Genomic DNA, 17734 nt, shown 5'->3' on the forward strand with positions numbered 1-17734 from the left:
AGGCAGCACTCAACAGTGGGTCTAACGGGGTTTTAGGGTAGAGCTTCCCCGCTACCCTATATAGCCCTTGACCAGCCAGCCAGGCTGAAGGAGACACGTTAACAGGCAGGTTTCCATGAGGTTCATTTTCATCCCACATTTCACACTGGTTTGTTAATGTAGGCCTGCATGGGGTTATTAAAATCCATTCAAAGCTGGTGCCAGTGTCTCAGTGTTAATGTCAATGGCTGAGAAACACCGAGGACGGGGATGAAGGAGACAAGGAAAGGTGAGCTGGTGGCTAATTTGCATTGTGAAGAACTAATGAGCTGAAGGCTTGGGGTGTGAGGATGAGCTGCGGCGGGGCCGGCTCCTTTCTGCATCGCCGTGCTATGAACTCGCCATCTCGCTGAGGGGCTACGAGTGGGCATGAGCTCTTCTGCATCTTGCACCATGGCCAGGTAGGTGTTGCAGCATAATCCCATCAGCCAAATGCTTCACTCTGAGTTTTACTTGACAGCATTTAGTCCTTGCCTTTTGTTTTAGAGGCACTTTAGCTGCCAGGATCTCAGCCAGCAGCTGAGCCTTCTTGAGTGGTTAGCTTTGGTATGATCATTATATAGCAGAAACAGAGAGGACAGAGCTCCTCCACCAAACTCATTTGCAGGATCCGTGTGTCAGGATGGATTGTGGGTACTGCACTCAAAGGCTCCCCATCCTGCACATGCCTCACTTCAAATATCTGCTCCCTAAACACACAGTCTGGACAGCTTGGGGACAGGACTGGGCTCTCCAGAGTCCAGAGACTGGGCCTCCAGACACCACTGCAGTCATACTACCACTAGCAGCCTGTGGCCTTTGCTTGCATGGCAGGTCAGGCAAGTCCAGGCCAGCACGTCGATTTTGAAAAGGGAGAGGTGACTTTAAGGCCTACGTGCAGTTGCTGTCATGCAGACAAAGACAGGAGTACTCAGAGCTTCAAGCTATAAGCTGGCTCACTAAGGGCATCCAGAAGGAGTTGCCCTCCACTGCCATATGCAACATTTGCATACTTGCCTGTATGCATCGTGGGAGGTTTCAGCTTCCCACGTGACATCAAGTAATGGCTCGGTCACAGATCATGAACCTTTCAAGGACAGCTCTGCCTCAGCACTCCCCAAGAAGCAGTCCCTATCCCAAAGGACCCCTTGAAACCAGCCCTGGAGTGGCTTCTATAGAGGCAAGCCTTTGGCTTTAAGACCCTGGCTGTCCTTGGCCCTGGCTTCCCTAGCAATCTGTAGCACCCCACCTTGGAGAGCTCCTTCCTTTTGGTCGGCTCTCAGAAGGGGGGTGTTTTCCTCGTCAAGGATGGGGTCAGAGAGCCAACATCTCAAACAGCACAGCAGACCTGCTCACCTCCAAACAAACCGTCTTTATTGTGCCAGTGCAGCTCCCTCTGTCCTTCCTGGGACTGGTCTATATTCAGTCTAGAGAAGAGAAGACTGAGGTGGGATTTAATAGCAGCCTTCAACTACCTAAAGCGGGGTTTGAAAGAGGATGGAGCTGGACTGTTCTCAGTGTTGCCATATAACAGAACAAGAAGCAATGGTCTCCAGTTGCAGCAAGGGAAGTTTAGGTTTGATATTAGGAGGAATTTTTCTCACTAGGAGGGTAGTAAAACACTGGAACAGGTTACCCAGAGAGGTGGGGAAAGCTCCATCCTTGAAGGTTTTCAAGACCTGGCTAGGCAAAGCTTTGGCCGGGATGATCTAGTTGGGGCTGGGATGATCTAGTTGGGGCTGGTCCTGCTCTGAGCAGGGTTTGGACTAGATGTGACCTCCTGAGATCCCTTCCAGCCCTAATTTTCCATGATTCTATTCTTTTCTCTCCCTCCAGCTCTCAGAGCCCATTGGAAGTCAATAAAACAGAGTGCAAGTGCCATAAAAAACAGGTGGGAGGTTATTGGAAGGAAGATCTGGCTTTGCAGCATCTCCTCCTCAGGCAATTGTCCTCAGGCAGAGCCAGGCACCCCTGAAACTGCACTGTTACAACACTTCAGTATTAACCCACAGATAACACTCACCCACCCAAGTAAAGCCAGTATCACGGGGAAGCAATCAGGCAGCAGTCTCTGCAGGCCCAGACTGCTATCTCCCCTTCAGGTAAAAAGAGCACAGAATCACAGAAGATGAGGGCTGGAAGGGACCTCAGGAGGTCACATCTAGTCCAACCCCCTGCTCAAAGCAGGATCAGCCCCAGCCCCAGCCCCAACCCCAACCCCAATCCCAACCCCAATCCCAACTATTTTGATGTCCTACTTGTGAAACTATTTACACCAACTAGTTACAACAACACATGCTCACACTGAGCCCCGCCGCAATGTGCTCCCCTCAAGAACTCAGCCCACCTCGCCTCTCTGGTCACAGGCTCCTAGCTAGAGGCCAGGTTGCCCAGATCTGAGTTAGACAGGACAGGGTACCTGACAGCAGATTATGGCGCGTGTGTGGGCTGGAGGCTCAAGCCATGCTGCTCTATAATGGTGAGGGCTCTTCTGCCTAAAGCTACCACTATGGCAGAAAAGTGCCCTACTGGCTTGTGCCTGCAAGTCTAATCACAGACTTACTGAAGCTACAGAAAAGAAAACCTAGCTAAAAAGGGCCAACCAGGTACAAAGTTAGTGCTTGAAAATCTGTAACAACTTTATAGCTGGTTTCTATCTAGCTTTAATCTGAAGGTGTGGCAGGGCCCTAGCACAGGACAGAGTATACCATTGTAGCAGAATGAATATGGGCCACCAGCAAGGCCAGATGTGCTCCAGCACAGTGACCCTAACTGATGCTGCCTCTGGAATTACTGCTATTTGCTTTATGTGTAGCTCAGTTTCCTTATCTCTGCATTCAAATTTACCATGCTTGGGAAGAGATTTGAGATCTGTGGGTGAAAGTTGCTATACAAGAACAAAGCATGAATGAATGAATGAAATGTAGAGTTTTCTTCACTGGAAGGTTTTCAAGAAGAGGCTGGCTAGGACTGTCTTGGCAATGGTTTAGAAATGATAAATCCTGCCTCTGTTCAAGGGCTAGACTAGAAGACCTATAATGTCCCTTCAAACCCTGTGATTCAGACAACAGACAGACTAGATAAGGGGTGTCAAAGATATGACCCATGGACCAGGTCCAGGCCATGGGCTGTGGGCAGTGCACATGCCATGTCAGCCCAAGAGCTGTATGCCCAGCAAGTGCATGGATTGGACCCAGAACTAGACATGGTACAGGGGGTCCAGGGCATAGGCTGCATGTGGCATCCCAGACCAACCCCTTGTGTTGCCTGCGGTTCTGGATCCAACCCGCATGTCGTGGGGAATGTGGTGCCCATGCTGGCCCTGAGGTCTGGTGTGTGCTGCCTGTAGCATGTGTGCTGGATCCGGTGCCACAGACACTCCAGAGTCTCAGTCTAGCCTGCAAACCAGCACCAGGACACTCATCTAGCCCCTGAAGCCAGACGAATTTGCCATCTCTGGACTAGACTAGAGAAATGAAACAGTATAAATCTGAACTGAGGAAGCGCCAGGTCTACAGCCCTGGTGATGGGGCTACAGAAAAGGTGCAACGTAAGCCATGGTTCCACATACCCTCCTCCTATCTCACAATGTGCTTCTTTACCAAAGGGAGCACTGCGAGAGGGGAGAAAGATCTTTAGTATCCGTGGCCTCCCTGCTGAGGCAACAGGGAGCTCAGCTAGAGGTGGTAGCAGTCGACACCAAGAAGGAGACCACTATTGTTTCACACCACAGGTTACTGAGCAGCTGGTAGAGGCCAACAGCTTTTAGCCAAGTTTATATTTAGCTAATGAAAATAAAAATAGGCCACCCAAAATAATGGGTGGTCTAAAACCACTGTCAGCCATTCACAATCCCCCTTTCTTCCAACCCTTCATATAAAGAGGTTACAACTCAAGGGCGCCACTATAACTCTTGTGATAATCTTTCTCTCACTTAGCAGATGGAGTCATTTACAGATCCTTAGGTTTAAATGAATGGCTTGCACTGAAAAGGCCAGAGTCTAGGCGACTGGCAGGTTTTGCAGTGTTGATAGCCTGGAAAATGCTTAGCAGGGGAAGAAGTTGGCAGTGAAAGTTCATGGACGTGGTGCCTGTGCCCTCTGCCAGGGAATTAACAAGGCTGAAATCCTGGAGCTAGATAGGGCCAAACTGTTCACAGCAAACAATTTAATTGATGAATGTTCTGAATTGCCCAGAGCAGGCTTAGACTTTGACTCATCTGTTAGGTTGTTTGAAATCAATTGGCAAAATGTTCATACAAACATATGTCAGTCTTGGGGTTACCCCCCTCCTGACACCTGCCAAAAAATTGCCATCTTAGACATTCACTATGCAGAATTCACCTGTCTATGCCATGCAACTGGTTAGCAAGGTCATGTGCTATTGTTTTGGGTCCTTACGCCATTAAGTCCTTTGAGGCGGCTGCACTAATGCTAACTAGTATACAAATACTTATTTGTACAAATATGTGCAGTTCTTTCCCTTTCTGCCAACAATCTTGTGACTGCAAACTCACTTGTGCATTTGCCCATTGGAAGTCAATAAAACAGAATGCAAGTGCCATAAAAAAACAGGTGGGAGGTTATTGGAAGGAAGATCTGGATTTGCAGCATTTGACCCGGCTTTGCTTACAGCCAAAACTGAAGAGGCTGGAGAAGAGGAAAGTGGAAGACAGTGAGACAAGATGGCTATTAATCATAATTAGACACTCTGCAGTGAGCAAAAGCCCTCTTGCTTGCTGTGTCCAAAGAGCCTGATCTGAAATTACTGAGCATCACCACTATCCAGACAAACGTATATTCTCTTGTTTTGGGGCAGCCCCAAGTTCTTATCCTTTGCTGGCTGCAGGTCCCAGTTTGCACCCTAGATAACCCAACATTTGCTATAAAGCCTCAATGGGGAGTCTCTGATATATGGGTAAGTATTCTCAAGAGGCAGGGCTTACAGCCCCAGATAAGAGACCTGCTGTTTGTCCTTCTGGTCCCAAGGCTGTTGCATTAACACTGATGTTTGTAAATCATTGTCGGCCTCTGGGTCTGTGTCCAGCAAGCCCCAAACTGCACCTGCCAGTCAATCCTGCCTCATGCTTTGTTCGTGACTTGGGGTAGCACTTGTGCTGCTTGCGCACACAACCTCTGCTGGCTCAGCGATGGTTTTGATCCTAGAGGAGATCCTAGGCATTTTCAAAGCCCAGAAGCACTGCCATGAAGCACGCACAGTCATCTTGCCCCTGCTTGGCACACGCTAAATCCCAGAGGTACAGCAATGTATACCCTTGAGCAAAGTGTGGACCCCATAAGCACCCTCGAGGCAGAGACAGTAGGTGCATGCTCAGGGTGCTTTAAAGTGGCTACAGTGCCTCAGTCTGGGGTGTGTAGGGCAGGCACAGGGGGAGGAAAGAGGGGTTTCCCGGCAGCATGCTAGGCAGGGAAGCAGCATAGCCCCTATATCACTCAGATGCTTCTGCAAATTTTACCCCGGTGCAAGGTTTTGCCCATCTCTCCCTGTCTGCCTTCCATCTGGCCTCCACACCTGCTTGTGTGCTTCGAGACTGCTATTTGTCAGTCTCCTCCTGACCCGTGGACCGCCGTCTGTATTGCCTGTCTCAAAGGCTGATAAATAAATACCTCTCACCAGCACTAAATCTCTTTAAAAAAAAGGAGAGAGGGAAAAAGTGGAGGCATGATAGTCAGGGAAATAAAGTAGTTGCCATAAACCTGATTGCACTGGAAATGGGGGCTCTGAGCAAAGTTTATCCCTGATGTTGTTATTCTTTTCAGTCTCAGCACCATGCTGAAGAGAAGTTTAAGCTCACTTTTTAAGACCCATTTTACTCAAATTCACCTGTCTCCCCCAGAAATAATAGAAATAATCTTTTTTATCCAGCTGGGCTTTTTCCTACAGAAATTTGTTTCCATTAAACTGTTCTCTTTTGTCCTCTTAAAAAGCATATTTTGAATAAGAACAGGGCAAAAAAAATCCAAGTTGCATGGTACCAAAAAAAAAGTGCTTGACTGCACCTCTTTATACAAAAATTATCTCTCTCAATGGATGGGAGAAAACTCTTTTAATGGGATCGAGGTGAAGATGAGAAAGAAAAATTCCTGGAGCTCTACGTAGCTAGTCATTTCAGCAGCAAACACATGGCAAACTCTAGTCTTAGAAAACTAAATTACACTGGCGATGTGAACCTAATGTTCTCTTTCTGCTTTGTAAAACACAATTCTGTGCAAGCCGGGATGAAAGTCGATGCTCTATTTCTGCTTTGGGAAAAATAAAAGGAAGAAAGCCTCTCTGCATTCCTTAACATTCAACAGGACAATGCAAATTCATTGTAGACAAGAAACCCACCCAGTTCTCTCTTCCAAAGCTGTGTTTTAGAGGGAAGGGTCATCATTCAGGAGTCAAGAGGTGCCCATGATTACTGCATAGCCAAGCGGGTCGTATATTATGTTGAGGGAGGGAGGAGACAGGAATTTTTCAAGAATTCAGCTTGATTCAACCATTTTCAAGCTTCTCCCTGTTCAGCAAATAAGGATACTTGGCTACTAATTCACATGCATACTGTAGGGTAGACGCAGCTACCTACCTGCAAATCTGAGCGAGTATTTTGGAAGGCTGGATACCTTAATATATCATCTGAACACTGCCAGTTTTTCACTTGTGATTTTTCTTTACATGTAACAAAACACCAAAGAGGTTTAGAAATAACAAAGGCAGCATTTGCCAAATGTTGTATTTGTTTACTTCTGTTCAACGAGCTGCTCCTCGCAGCAGGGTCTGCAAAGCGCTGCTCCCTCTCTGAATTCAGCATAGACAGTAACACTTTGCAGCTCGGGTTTTTTCTCCCAACTCGGTTAGAGACGTGATCCATTTGCAAAGTGCAGATCCGGTTCTGAGTTGGGGTTCTGAATACATTTTGAATTTGCAGGATGTCTGGACTGGGCAGTGCGGGCCCATCTCTAATCATTTACAGACACGATTCTCGAGGTAAGCCCAGATGCAGCCAGCGCGACGACAGGGTGGTGTGGCCCAGGGCACGCTGCTGGGACTGCCTTGTGTAACATTTCTTATGACTGAAGACTAGGTCGGGCTACAAATAGCTCCCCTGGTTGTACAAGTTCTCAAGACACGTGGCCAAGTACACCGACTGCCACGTAGGAGATTTCGCTATGGTGTATCCTACTCCCAGCGCACTCCAACAAGGGGGCAGAGCCAGCCGTTTCATCCATGCATTGCTTCTTCATGGAGATGAATGAGGTACACGGTGGGACTGCACACTGAATGGGGGCCTTTTCAGATTGATACCAGGCTGTGTGAGTTTTCAGAAAGCAACGGGAGAGACCCTTTTCTGGATCGCTGCCCTTATCCATGCCATGGTATTCACTGGCCCAGAACTTTTTTGGGAATCCAAAGCTGTGAGATCACCCTCGCGCATTGTGTCCATGTACCCAGACGCCACCAGCGACGGGCGTGACCCACCTGTGCAGTCCTCCCCCACTGCCTGGTCTTCCCCAGCCCTTCCGCCCCTGCCTGCGCACTTCGGGTCTGACTGAAAAGGTCACCTCTTACCTTCCTGCCTGTGCTTTGCTGCTGGTTCCTGACATCAGAAAGCTGCAGTCCAAAGGATTTTTCTTCAACTAAAGTCATGAAGGTTGTCTACTCAGTCTTTTTTTTTTGCTGACAGGCACAGTGGGTGCAACATTAGGGATCCTTGAGGATGGGTCACCAAGCCCAGTGTTTGAACTGCAAGGAAAAATATAAAGAGGGAAATACATCAGAGGTGTAAAAAAAAAAGAAAAGAAAAGAAAAAGAAGTTGGTGAAAACAATGGATCAATCATCAGAGAGAGAGAATATAATGGATCAGAGACAATGGGAAAGACATCAGACATGAACCAAAATAGGACAAAAGGGACTCATATCAGCTATAAGATCAGCTGCTGGAGGTGGTAAATCAACAGGAAAAACAAACCAGCCATTGTAGAGGGGGAAGTACAAAGGAGATATCAGAAATGAGGGAGCAGAGGGGGGGACGTGGAACAGAGGTAAAAACAATGGGAGAAATGAAGGATAGCGACTGAAGGAGACGGGCTGGCTTGAACAAGTACGGTGCGTCTAGGGCTCACAGAGATCAACAGTAACCTGACGAAGGACTAGTCATCAATGGACTAATAGTAACTGTTAAATTAGATATAGGGGCACAGGTCTATGTACACTGGAGCGGTGGGTCCTCAGTATGTCTGAAAACCAGTCTTGTGCAGATTTTAAACAGTCTTAAAATACATACACTGGCTTCTTGTGCCAACCCTGCAGACTCAGAAACTGGCACAAGAAGCAAGGGGGGGCTCCCACTTCTCTACAGAAAATCATAGGGGCTAGGGTCACAGCCAACAGACCAAAGGGCGGGAACAGGTCAAAGGCAAGCAAATACCAACACGGCAGTAACAAACACTCAGCACCTTAATTTCCCCCCAACACACACCTCCAGAGTGTCCCCAAACAACTCTTTAGTCCCTAGAGCGCTCAAACAGCAGCCTGCAGCTGCCCCCAAGTCTGATCCCAGCTCCGTCAGCCCACAGCCCTGGTTGACTGAGCCAGTGAGACTCCAGCTCCAGTGTGCAGGTCTGACCCGGCTCTACCTGCACACCGCTCTCTCTTACCCCAGTCCCAACACCCCTGGCGGTTTCTGGGAGCTGCAGTCCAAACGAACAGTCAGCCCAACCCTGCAGACTGCCCCCTGGTTCATCCTGCTGCCTACACACATTATATTCACATTATGTTACCCCCGCCTTTTTAACTGCATGCGCCCCCACATCCAACTAAAGTTAGACCTTATAGTCCCTAAGCAACCAGGGAGCTCTCCGCACTCACTCTCGTCAACATCTGGATTCAGGGGTGTGGACCCTCACTGGCACTGGTAGGTTTTGGGTATCCCCTGTTGTACCTAACCCTGATCTTATCCCAGATGCTCATTCATCCTCATTATCATTTCCATGAGCCCGCAGATCCCACCCTATGTTCGTTGGTCCAGAAGCACCCTCTGGCTGCGCTCTATGGGGGGCTGTATTAGTAAAGGTTCTGTCTTGAGACCTCTGCCAACATTTTGGCTGTGGACGAGCACGTTTCCCTAGCGCCTTTGTCAGGCCAGGGTCTCTGTCCTGTGAACACACATAGGATTTCTTCTGATCATAGTGTACTACAGATGTTTGTCCACCAGGCCTGCTTGCCAGCTCATACAATGCCTCGGGGCACCTATACATGTGACGGAGCTCTGCTCCGACACGTGCTAATTGTGTCCCAGCAGGTTCAATTAATCAAGTCTGCTGCAGCATGCTAATTAACACACTCCAGCAGCCTCCACATCACCTGTATTCAGTGTCTCCGCGTTTCAAAATGGTGGTGGGGGCGCTTTAGCTAAAGCTCGTTGAACATGCTTTAGTTAAAGTGCCCCTGCCACCATTTTGAAGAGCAGGACACCGAATACACATGATGCTGTGGGCACTGCAATTAGAGCGGCTCTCAGAGCTGGTCTAATTAAAGTGCCCCACGCCTCCACCCCACAGCACATGTATAGATACTCTCAGGCAACTTCCTAATGACTGCATAAGGGCCACTGAACTCTTTACATAGCTTTTGGCACTGACCCTGCCCTCCTGGTTTGGTTCTGTACCCACGCCAACTCTCCCATTTCATACACCAGTGACCCTGAGGTCATAGCAGTTTTGTTTTTGCCTTTGTGTGGCTCCAGCCGTCTGACGTCTCTTAACAGCTTGGCTAAATGAACTAGATATCCTGCCATCTTTGTAACATATTCAGATGGATTGTTAAATTCTTCTGATATATTTACTCCAGAAACAACATCAACAGGTAGGCAAATCTCCCACCCAACCCCTCCCCATATAAGCTATATATCCTGTAGATGACTGCACACTGCTCCAGTAGGCCATCATGACATAAGGGAGTATCTCATTCCACTCCATCTGATTGTCTTTCATCAGGGAGGACAGCAAGTCAACCAGAGTATGCTTGAATCTTTCCACTAATCCATCAAATTGGGGGTGATACCGTGTGGTGCAGTTTTGTTGATTTCCAGAAGGTCACACATATGTTGAAATAGTTGAGATTTAAAATTTCTCCCTGGTCAGTGTGTAGGGATCATTGTACATGATGGTAACACACAAATTTCTCAACAAACACTTTTGCCACAGTCTGAGCTTCCTGATCAGGGCAAGGGTATGCCTCTGCCTACTTGGAAAACTAGTCAGCCACTACTAAAACATACTTGTTTCTATGTGGTGTAATGGGTAGGGGACCCAGGATATGCATTGCTATCTGTTCCAGGGGTTGGCCAGCCTGGATGAAGACCATGGGGGCCCTGGGACTTCTCTTCAGTCTTTTTTGTGCACCACACACCTCACATGACCTGCACCAGTCCTTAATAGATTTTATCCAACCCAACCAGAAATACCGAGATCGGACCTTATGAGAGATCTCCATGCCCAAATGATCCCCCAGTACTGGAATCATATAGTGCTTACAAAATTGTCGGTACTTCCTTTCCTAGTACCACTGTTGGAATAAGCTTGGCTCTTTGGACAGATTATGGAAGTTTTCACATCAATACTCCTTGCCTAATGCTTAGCTCAGGCCATACTACCTGATACCCCTTCAGGCACGGATGACATTGTCCTTCTTTAGGGAACTCCTCACTATCGATTTTCTTCTACTTTATTAGTTTTGCAATGTCAGCATCTTCCCGGTGTCTTTACACCAATCTGCCAAGCTTCTGGCTTCCCCTGTATTCGGGGCTGGTTCACCGCTGGCTGTCTCTATTGCTGACAGTGGCTGTATGCCTGCTGCTTCAGCTTTACGTCCAATTTCCACTATGCGAGGCCTATGGGACGAGGCATCAGCACTCTGGTGCTGTCTCCCAGGGCGACGCACTATTTGGTAGTCAAACTCAGCCATCTGTTCTAGCCATCTAGCCAGCTGTCCTTCAGGTTGCTGGAAATTGTGTAGCTACCGGAGAGAATAGTGGTCTGTTTTTAACGTGAAGCATCTCCCAAGGAGAAAGTATCAAAAATGCTTGGTAAAGGTCACCACAGCATGCAATTCCTTTCTTGTAGTTGCACATTGGTGCCCAGCTTTGTTTAAGGCTCAGGTTTCACAGGCTAGTACCTTCTCCTGGCCTCTTTCAACTTGCGACAAAATAGCTCTGATGTCAACATCAGTTGCATCAGTGTCCAACAAGAAAGGTAACTTAGGGTTTGGATATGCTAAGATAGGGGATGACGTTAACTACTGCGCTAGCGCTATAAAGGCATCGTGACATACCCTGGTCCAAATGAACTTTGCCGTACTGGACAGCTTACGTAAGGGGCTTGCAATGGTAGCAAAATCTGCCACAAATCTTCTATAATAGGAAGCTAGACCCAAGAAGTTGCACAGTTCTCTTACATTTCAAGGTACTGGCTGGTTCTTAACAGCCTCCACCTTCTCTGGATCTGGGCTTATCCCCTCCATGCAGATCACATGTTCCAAAAACTTCACTTCCCTGCAGAAAAGCTGACATCTGGCAGGTACAATTGGCTTCCTTCAGCCTCTTAAATACTACTTTCAGTTTCTGCAAGTGCTCCTGAAAGGTTTGGCTTATCACAATGATATCATCCAGGTACACCAGGCAGGATGTCCCTTGCAAATCTGCTAACGTGATATCCATCAGTCTCTGAAATGTACTAGGAGCATTACATACACCAAGGCATAACATTCAACTCAGAAAGTCCCTTCTTAGTGGAGAAAGCTGTCTTAGCTCTGTCCTCTGGGTGCACTTCCACCTGCCAGTACCCACTAGCCGGATCGAAGGTGGAGAACCACTGAGCTTTGGCCAGGAGGTCCAGCATGTCTTCACTTCAAGATAAGGGGTAGGCATCCTTAATATTAACATCATTCAGTCTATGATAATCTACACAGACCCGCACATCTTCCCCTTTCTTCTGCACCAGAACCAAAGGGGCAGTCTATGGGCTGACAGAGGGGCTGATGATGCTTCTTTCCTCCATCTCTTGCAGCTGAGGATCAAACACCTGCTGGAAATGAATGGTGTAACAGGGAGCTAGAGGCCCCTGTTACTGGAAAGGGAGGCATGCAGCCAAGCCTGCTGCATAAGTAGACAAGTGGCTGAGGCAAGGGGTGAGGACCCCAGACTTAAGTAGCACCAGATGAGAAGTAGGCAGCTCACTAGCCCTAGGGACACACACTTGTGGGAGCCTGCAATTCACCTGATGTTGCTAAGGCAACACCCTGGAGATGGATAAGGGTGGCAGACCAGGAGACAGGGGCCTGGCTGGGGGAGCTGAGGTCTTCGAAGGGAGAATGCGCTGGGGTACATGGACCAGAACTGGAATTTGCTGGGCAGTGCGATGAGGACTCCGGAGTAGGAAGGCTCTGGTATTTACCCAAGGAAGGGAATGACTTTCATGACAGTGATAGCTTGTCTTTCCTTTATGTTTATTCATCCAGGCCAGGGAAGTTTGAGTTACAGTGATAACTCTCTTTCTCTTTATGTTAGTTTACTCGGGGGGGATATGGGTACTTTGGTAAAGTGACAGTGCACCTTTTTGTTCAGGGTGCTTGTCCACTTATAGTGGGGAGGTTTTGGTTAGGTAGATGGCTTATCTTTATGTTATAACTAAACTAGTTGACTGAATGTGACTATCAGGAGAAGAAGAAGATCACAGTATGCCAGAGAGGCACATCAGGAAGTCCTTCCAGGAGCAGGGGAATGAGTTCCAGAGGAGCCAAGTTGTACAAGATTGGGAACAAAGGCAGAAGGGAAGAGTTGGGGCCACAAGGGCCAGAGCCCACAACCTGGGAAGGACAACTGCAGTAGGCTACAGGCTATGTGGGCCGATCCTTTACCGGAGAGAGAGAAGAGCAAGATCTTATGAGGGAGGATAGGGCAAGATGCTGCATTTAATGATTAAGCGCTTAATACACACAAACACACACACCACATTCATACCCCAATTTCTGTTCTGCACTGGTATACATTACCAGTCTTACCAGTGCATGGCTCAACTTAGTGGCCAGCTAAATTGATCACGAGTAGGAGCCGGGCTCTTGCCAGTCCATCTCATTAGATGAACCAATGCTCCAGGATGACATACAGAACAAGACACAGGATGACAAGTGGTGAAGGCCAACAGGGGCTTGGCTCAGAAGCCAAGGCCACCTGACAGTGGGGCTAAGGTGACTAGATAAAAGGAGGCAAAGCTGGGAAGGCTAAGGTTCCTACGAGGACTCTGAGGCCTGAAGGGCCAAACAATCAGTGATGGTAACTGGTAACACCTGCAAGGCATGGGGATGGGTGTAACGGAGGTCAGAGGCCATGAACACAGCCCCTAAGGCACTTGACATCCCCAGATGCCAGCAGGGAGTGACTGGACTAGGTTCCTTCTAGGCCTTGGGGAGCCTCCCATACTCTTTTCTTCAAACAGCATCAAGGTGTGGCAGGTCAGTGAGAGGGAAGGGCCCAAGTGAAGTGGCAGGAGTTGGGCAGTCACCAGAGGGTGTCACAGCACTGCTTGACCCCAGCTGTGCCACAAATGGGTACTTTTCCAGGCCCCTGTTTGACAGCTGTGGCGTTGCCAGTATTAATCTGGTGCTTTGTTAAGCCTGTCTGTATGCCCTAGGCCATGGTCTCCAAGGCCGAGTACATCTGCATATTCTGCTACGACTTTTGGCACTGCTCTCACTTACTCAGGCTCCAGGCCATGATGACTTGACTTGAACTCATGTTCCAATTTTCCTGCATTCCACTGAAGGTTATCAACTGGCGCTCTAAGGTTTTGGCTCTTGTCTGACCTCAGTAATCTTACAGCAATGAACCTCTCTGATCCAGGGTTCTTCTGCAGGACAGCCACACCTGTCTCAAATGTCCCAGTTATGGTGCCCTGATACGTGACTTGTGGTTCTGTGGATGCATTAGCAACACACAGAGGAATTTCACCCCTGTGACTCTTACCCACGACAGTTCCCACTGGCAATCCCGATTCATCAGGTGTTTCTGGGAGTTGCAGTCCAAATTAACAGTCAACACAGCTCTGCAGACTGCTCCCAGTTCCTCCGGCTGTTACACATATTACATTCACATTATGCTCTTAAGTGACTACAGGATCCTACTGTCTTTGCCCTGACTCCATCTGCCCATCTCCTCCCCTGTGTCATCCTCCCCTTCTGGTTGTTCTTCTCTTAACTTGAGTTATAAGCATTTCTGGGCAGGGTCTCCATATTTACCTACATTACGAAGCAACGTTCCCATCTGGGGTGCCAGAGAATGAATAAAGACGTACAGAATAACAGTGGCCACGATGCAGGCATGACCTAGGATATATTTCAGAGAGAAAACACACACTCTGTGTACGATTTAGGAAAACAGGACACTTAATTAAATGTCAGAGTGATGGACAGAGCTGGGACAAGCCTCGAACAAATATCAGAGAGACGGACAACCTCAGACAGGCACAGAGAGATGGATGGATCTGGGACGAGCACTAGGCCTCACCCCCAGCAATGTCAGAAGCACTCTAGCTAGGAGCCTGTTTAAATACAGCTGTTCCTCACATAATTTTGGCACTATTTCTCTGACCAATATGAGCAAGGAATTTTTCCAGAGTGTTCTGCCTGCCAAATGCACCATTGATTAAGGGATACATAGTCTGATTTTACTATGCTTGGTCACAAAATTCACGTCCCTATTTCTCAGGGAAACTGGACTACAGCTCTGCATTTTAAACTCGGATTTAATTAGCATCTCTCTGATCAAACTGTGGACAGCACTCACAGAAGACCCCCACCTTCCCCTTCCAACGCAGACATCAGAGAAAACAGGCAGACGTAAGAAAGACAACTGAGGGATGGAAGGAGAACAGAGATACAGAATAAATGCTACTGAGTTGTGAGAAACCAAGCCCTAATATTACAGAGCAAATGCAAGGGGCATCTACTTGGCAATCTGTAAGTCATCAGAAGAATGGAAAACATAATTGAATAATCAATCAGAAAGACAAGGTTGAGAAGTGTCACAGCAAAACAATTGATACTTGGAGGTCAGTCATGAAACCTAAGATCTAAACTAGAAAGAGGAGGACAATAGTGAAAGAACAATGGGTTTTTAAGGTGCCGCCATTATGAGAGGTGTTTTCATGCAGGTATTTGAATGTTGGTTCGGTGTTTAGGTAAATGTTTAGAGTCCTGTAGATGGCAGAAGAAAAAATCATGGAAGGGACTTTGGAAGAATGAATCTGCTATCCACAGCTAGTGTTGAGTGAAAGGCTGAAAAGGAGAGATTTTAAGGACTCCGTTCTGGAGAACGATCATAAAAGTGATATGATGGAGATCCATATTGACTTCCTCTGCAAGATTTCATAACAGACATCATTTAGAGGCAAAGTTTTCAGCTCCCCCTCCACCCACGTCACAGGGGAAGTCCTGCAAACTCTACCTGAGATCTGCAAGTAAGCTTTGGTTCTTTCCAGGTCAGATGCCATCACTACCCAGTCTGACTTGGCAAACATCTCATCTGGGTGAGGTTTAGAGGCAACTGAGATGTATGTGCTACACAACCCGTGATCTCAATTTTGCAAAGGGAATTTACTTAACAATTCTGTTAAGCAAGCACAAGTCAAAATAGTGTACAGCTCATTCTCCAATGGCTGTCTGAGTTCCCTAATGACATCAGCTGAAAGTATCGTATTTTCTTACATACAACATGCTCTCCCCACAAAGAAACTCCCCAAAAGCAGCTGCTGGGAATTTCTGTGTGTGTTATATGTGATAACTATGGTAAGAACAGTTTCTGCCAGTTATGGTCAAGGGAAGCAGAACAATGAGCAGGCTCTGCTCTAGCTCTTGCTGCTCAGTTATTTGCCGCAAGGAAAGATCTTTTTTCCCTCATTCTTCTTTTCAAAACCAAGGTGTGCATTATATTTTGGGCATGAGTATGCCAAAAATATGTTAATATGATCTTTTTTGAGGAGGGAAGGTCACAAAACTAGACTAAAAATTCTTTCTGCACTCAGAGAACAGACTGACTTAATACCGAGTCATTTGTACCATCACTTCTCTGAACTTCACCTTACGAAGACATCACAGTCTATCTAGCAGTAGTTCGAACTTAGCAATTAGAGCTGAATGAACGACTCATAATGAATAATCTGCTTGTCAGATTTCACCTCGTTTTGTGTACATGAAATGTTCGCACACAGATTGCAAAGTTCTCACATTTATTTGTTAATAGAAATAATATGCGATTTTTCCCCACGTGCAAATATCAACCTAACAGTTTATTGAAAATATTCCATATTCAAAATTCATGCCACGTTGATGAGAGACATAAGCTAAGTGGTTCTGTTTCTGCTCCCTGATTGGAGGACTTATGAAACAAAAGCCACACCACACTCTGAATTTCCAACCTGGCTATCAAACACACACGCTGGAATTTGTTTTTAGTGAGAAGTCGGCCTTTGGGTTGCATGATTTCTTCTCTGGAGATCTGGTGGTGGTCACCAGTTGAGCATTCAGCCATTCCCAGAGAGTAAAGAGGAGAAGGCCACAAATGCTGCTAACCTGAAACTTGCGGGCAAGTCTGAATATCCTCCTCCTGCACAATGTGCTTAGCTATCTTGCCAGTGGAGCAAGCCTGAGCAGGGAAAAAGCAGACTAAAGTCTGCAGACTGGCATCTAGTAGTGGGATTAATGTTGATGCCAATGTTGAGGACAAAGTGTTCCCCAGTGTCTACTAGGCTACTGTGCTGTCTCAGAACTCACTCCAGCTGCCCTTAAGAGAAGTCCCCAGGGTACAAAATCTCCAAAGGGTGTTAATTTATATCCCACTGCATCATCTTTGGGGAATCAGCCCTATTCATGGATGGATCCATAATGTACGAAAGCTGGGTGCAGTGCAATACATAGCTCCTCCGAGCATGGAGCCCCTGGGGTGATGGGGGAATACCAGGGAGCTGGGCAGAAAGCAGGTCCATGAAGGAAGGATCCTGCCTCTTGCTGAAACCACTGCTGCAGTCCACAGCTGGCCTGAAGGCAAGCTGGGGGCCAGGGCCACTGCTGCCCTGCTATGGCCGGGGACTGTGGAGAGCAGCTGCAAGGGGAGCCGAGTGCCAGTGGCTGCAGCGAGCAGGTTCCTCCTTCCAGTGCTTGCTCCTTGCTCGCCTCCCGCCATATTCCCTGACGGCCAGGAGAAGGAGCAACCTGCTCACCACCACTGCTCTCCGTGGCTGAGCCAGGTTCTCCGCACAACTGAGCTGCTCCCTAAAGCATGAGGACAGCAGCAGTGGCAGGGGCAGGAGTGCTCACACCAATGCACCCCCGTGGCTCCAGTCTCGAGCAGTGCCAGATCAGACCGAGGATGTCTCTCCTCTGGCAGTGCCCTGTGCACTGGAAGGTGTAATGCCCCCTGCTTATAATGCACCTGCCCAGCTGCCGATTTATCCTGGAGCAATGACACAGGAGGAGACACAGAAAGAGGTAAGAAGTCAGACGGCAGGAGGAACCTCAGGACCACCACTCAAGCATCTGGAGCACAGCACAGAGATGATCATGGGGGCAGAGATGAGAATGAGGGGAGCAAGCACCAAAGACAGCAGCAGTCTGACACCTCCCCCCACCCGTAGACTGGCAAGGAATGGTTTTGGGGTTTGT

General features: G+C 47.9%; 1 protein-coding gene across 1 annotated transcript in view; it reads right to left on the bottom strand.

Moving 5' to 3' along the window:
* Nucleotides 1–17734, bottom strand: part of ELFN1 (extracellular leucine rich repeat and fibronectin type III domain containing 1) — a 133442-nt gene that overhangs the window by 64068 nt on the left and 51640 nt on the right. The window contains exon 2 of the mRNA XM_019542040.1: nucleotides 7591–7764. The gene's annotated coding sequence lies outside the window, so the exon portion shown is untranslated. The remainder of the gene's footprint in view (nucleotides 1–7590; nucleotides 7765–17734) is intronic.

This window comes from Crocodylus porosus, unplaced genomic scaffold (genome assembly GCF_001723895.1).
Source record: "Crocodylus porosus isolate Cpor-Errol unplaced genomic scaffold, CroPor_comp1, whole genome shotgun sequence".
NCBI classification, from domain to species: Eukaryota; Metazoa; Chordata; order Crocodylia; family Crocodylidae; genus Crocodylus; species Crocodylus porosus.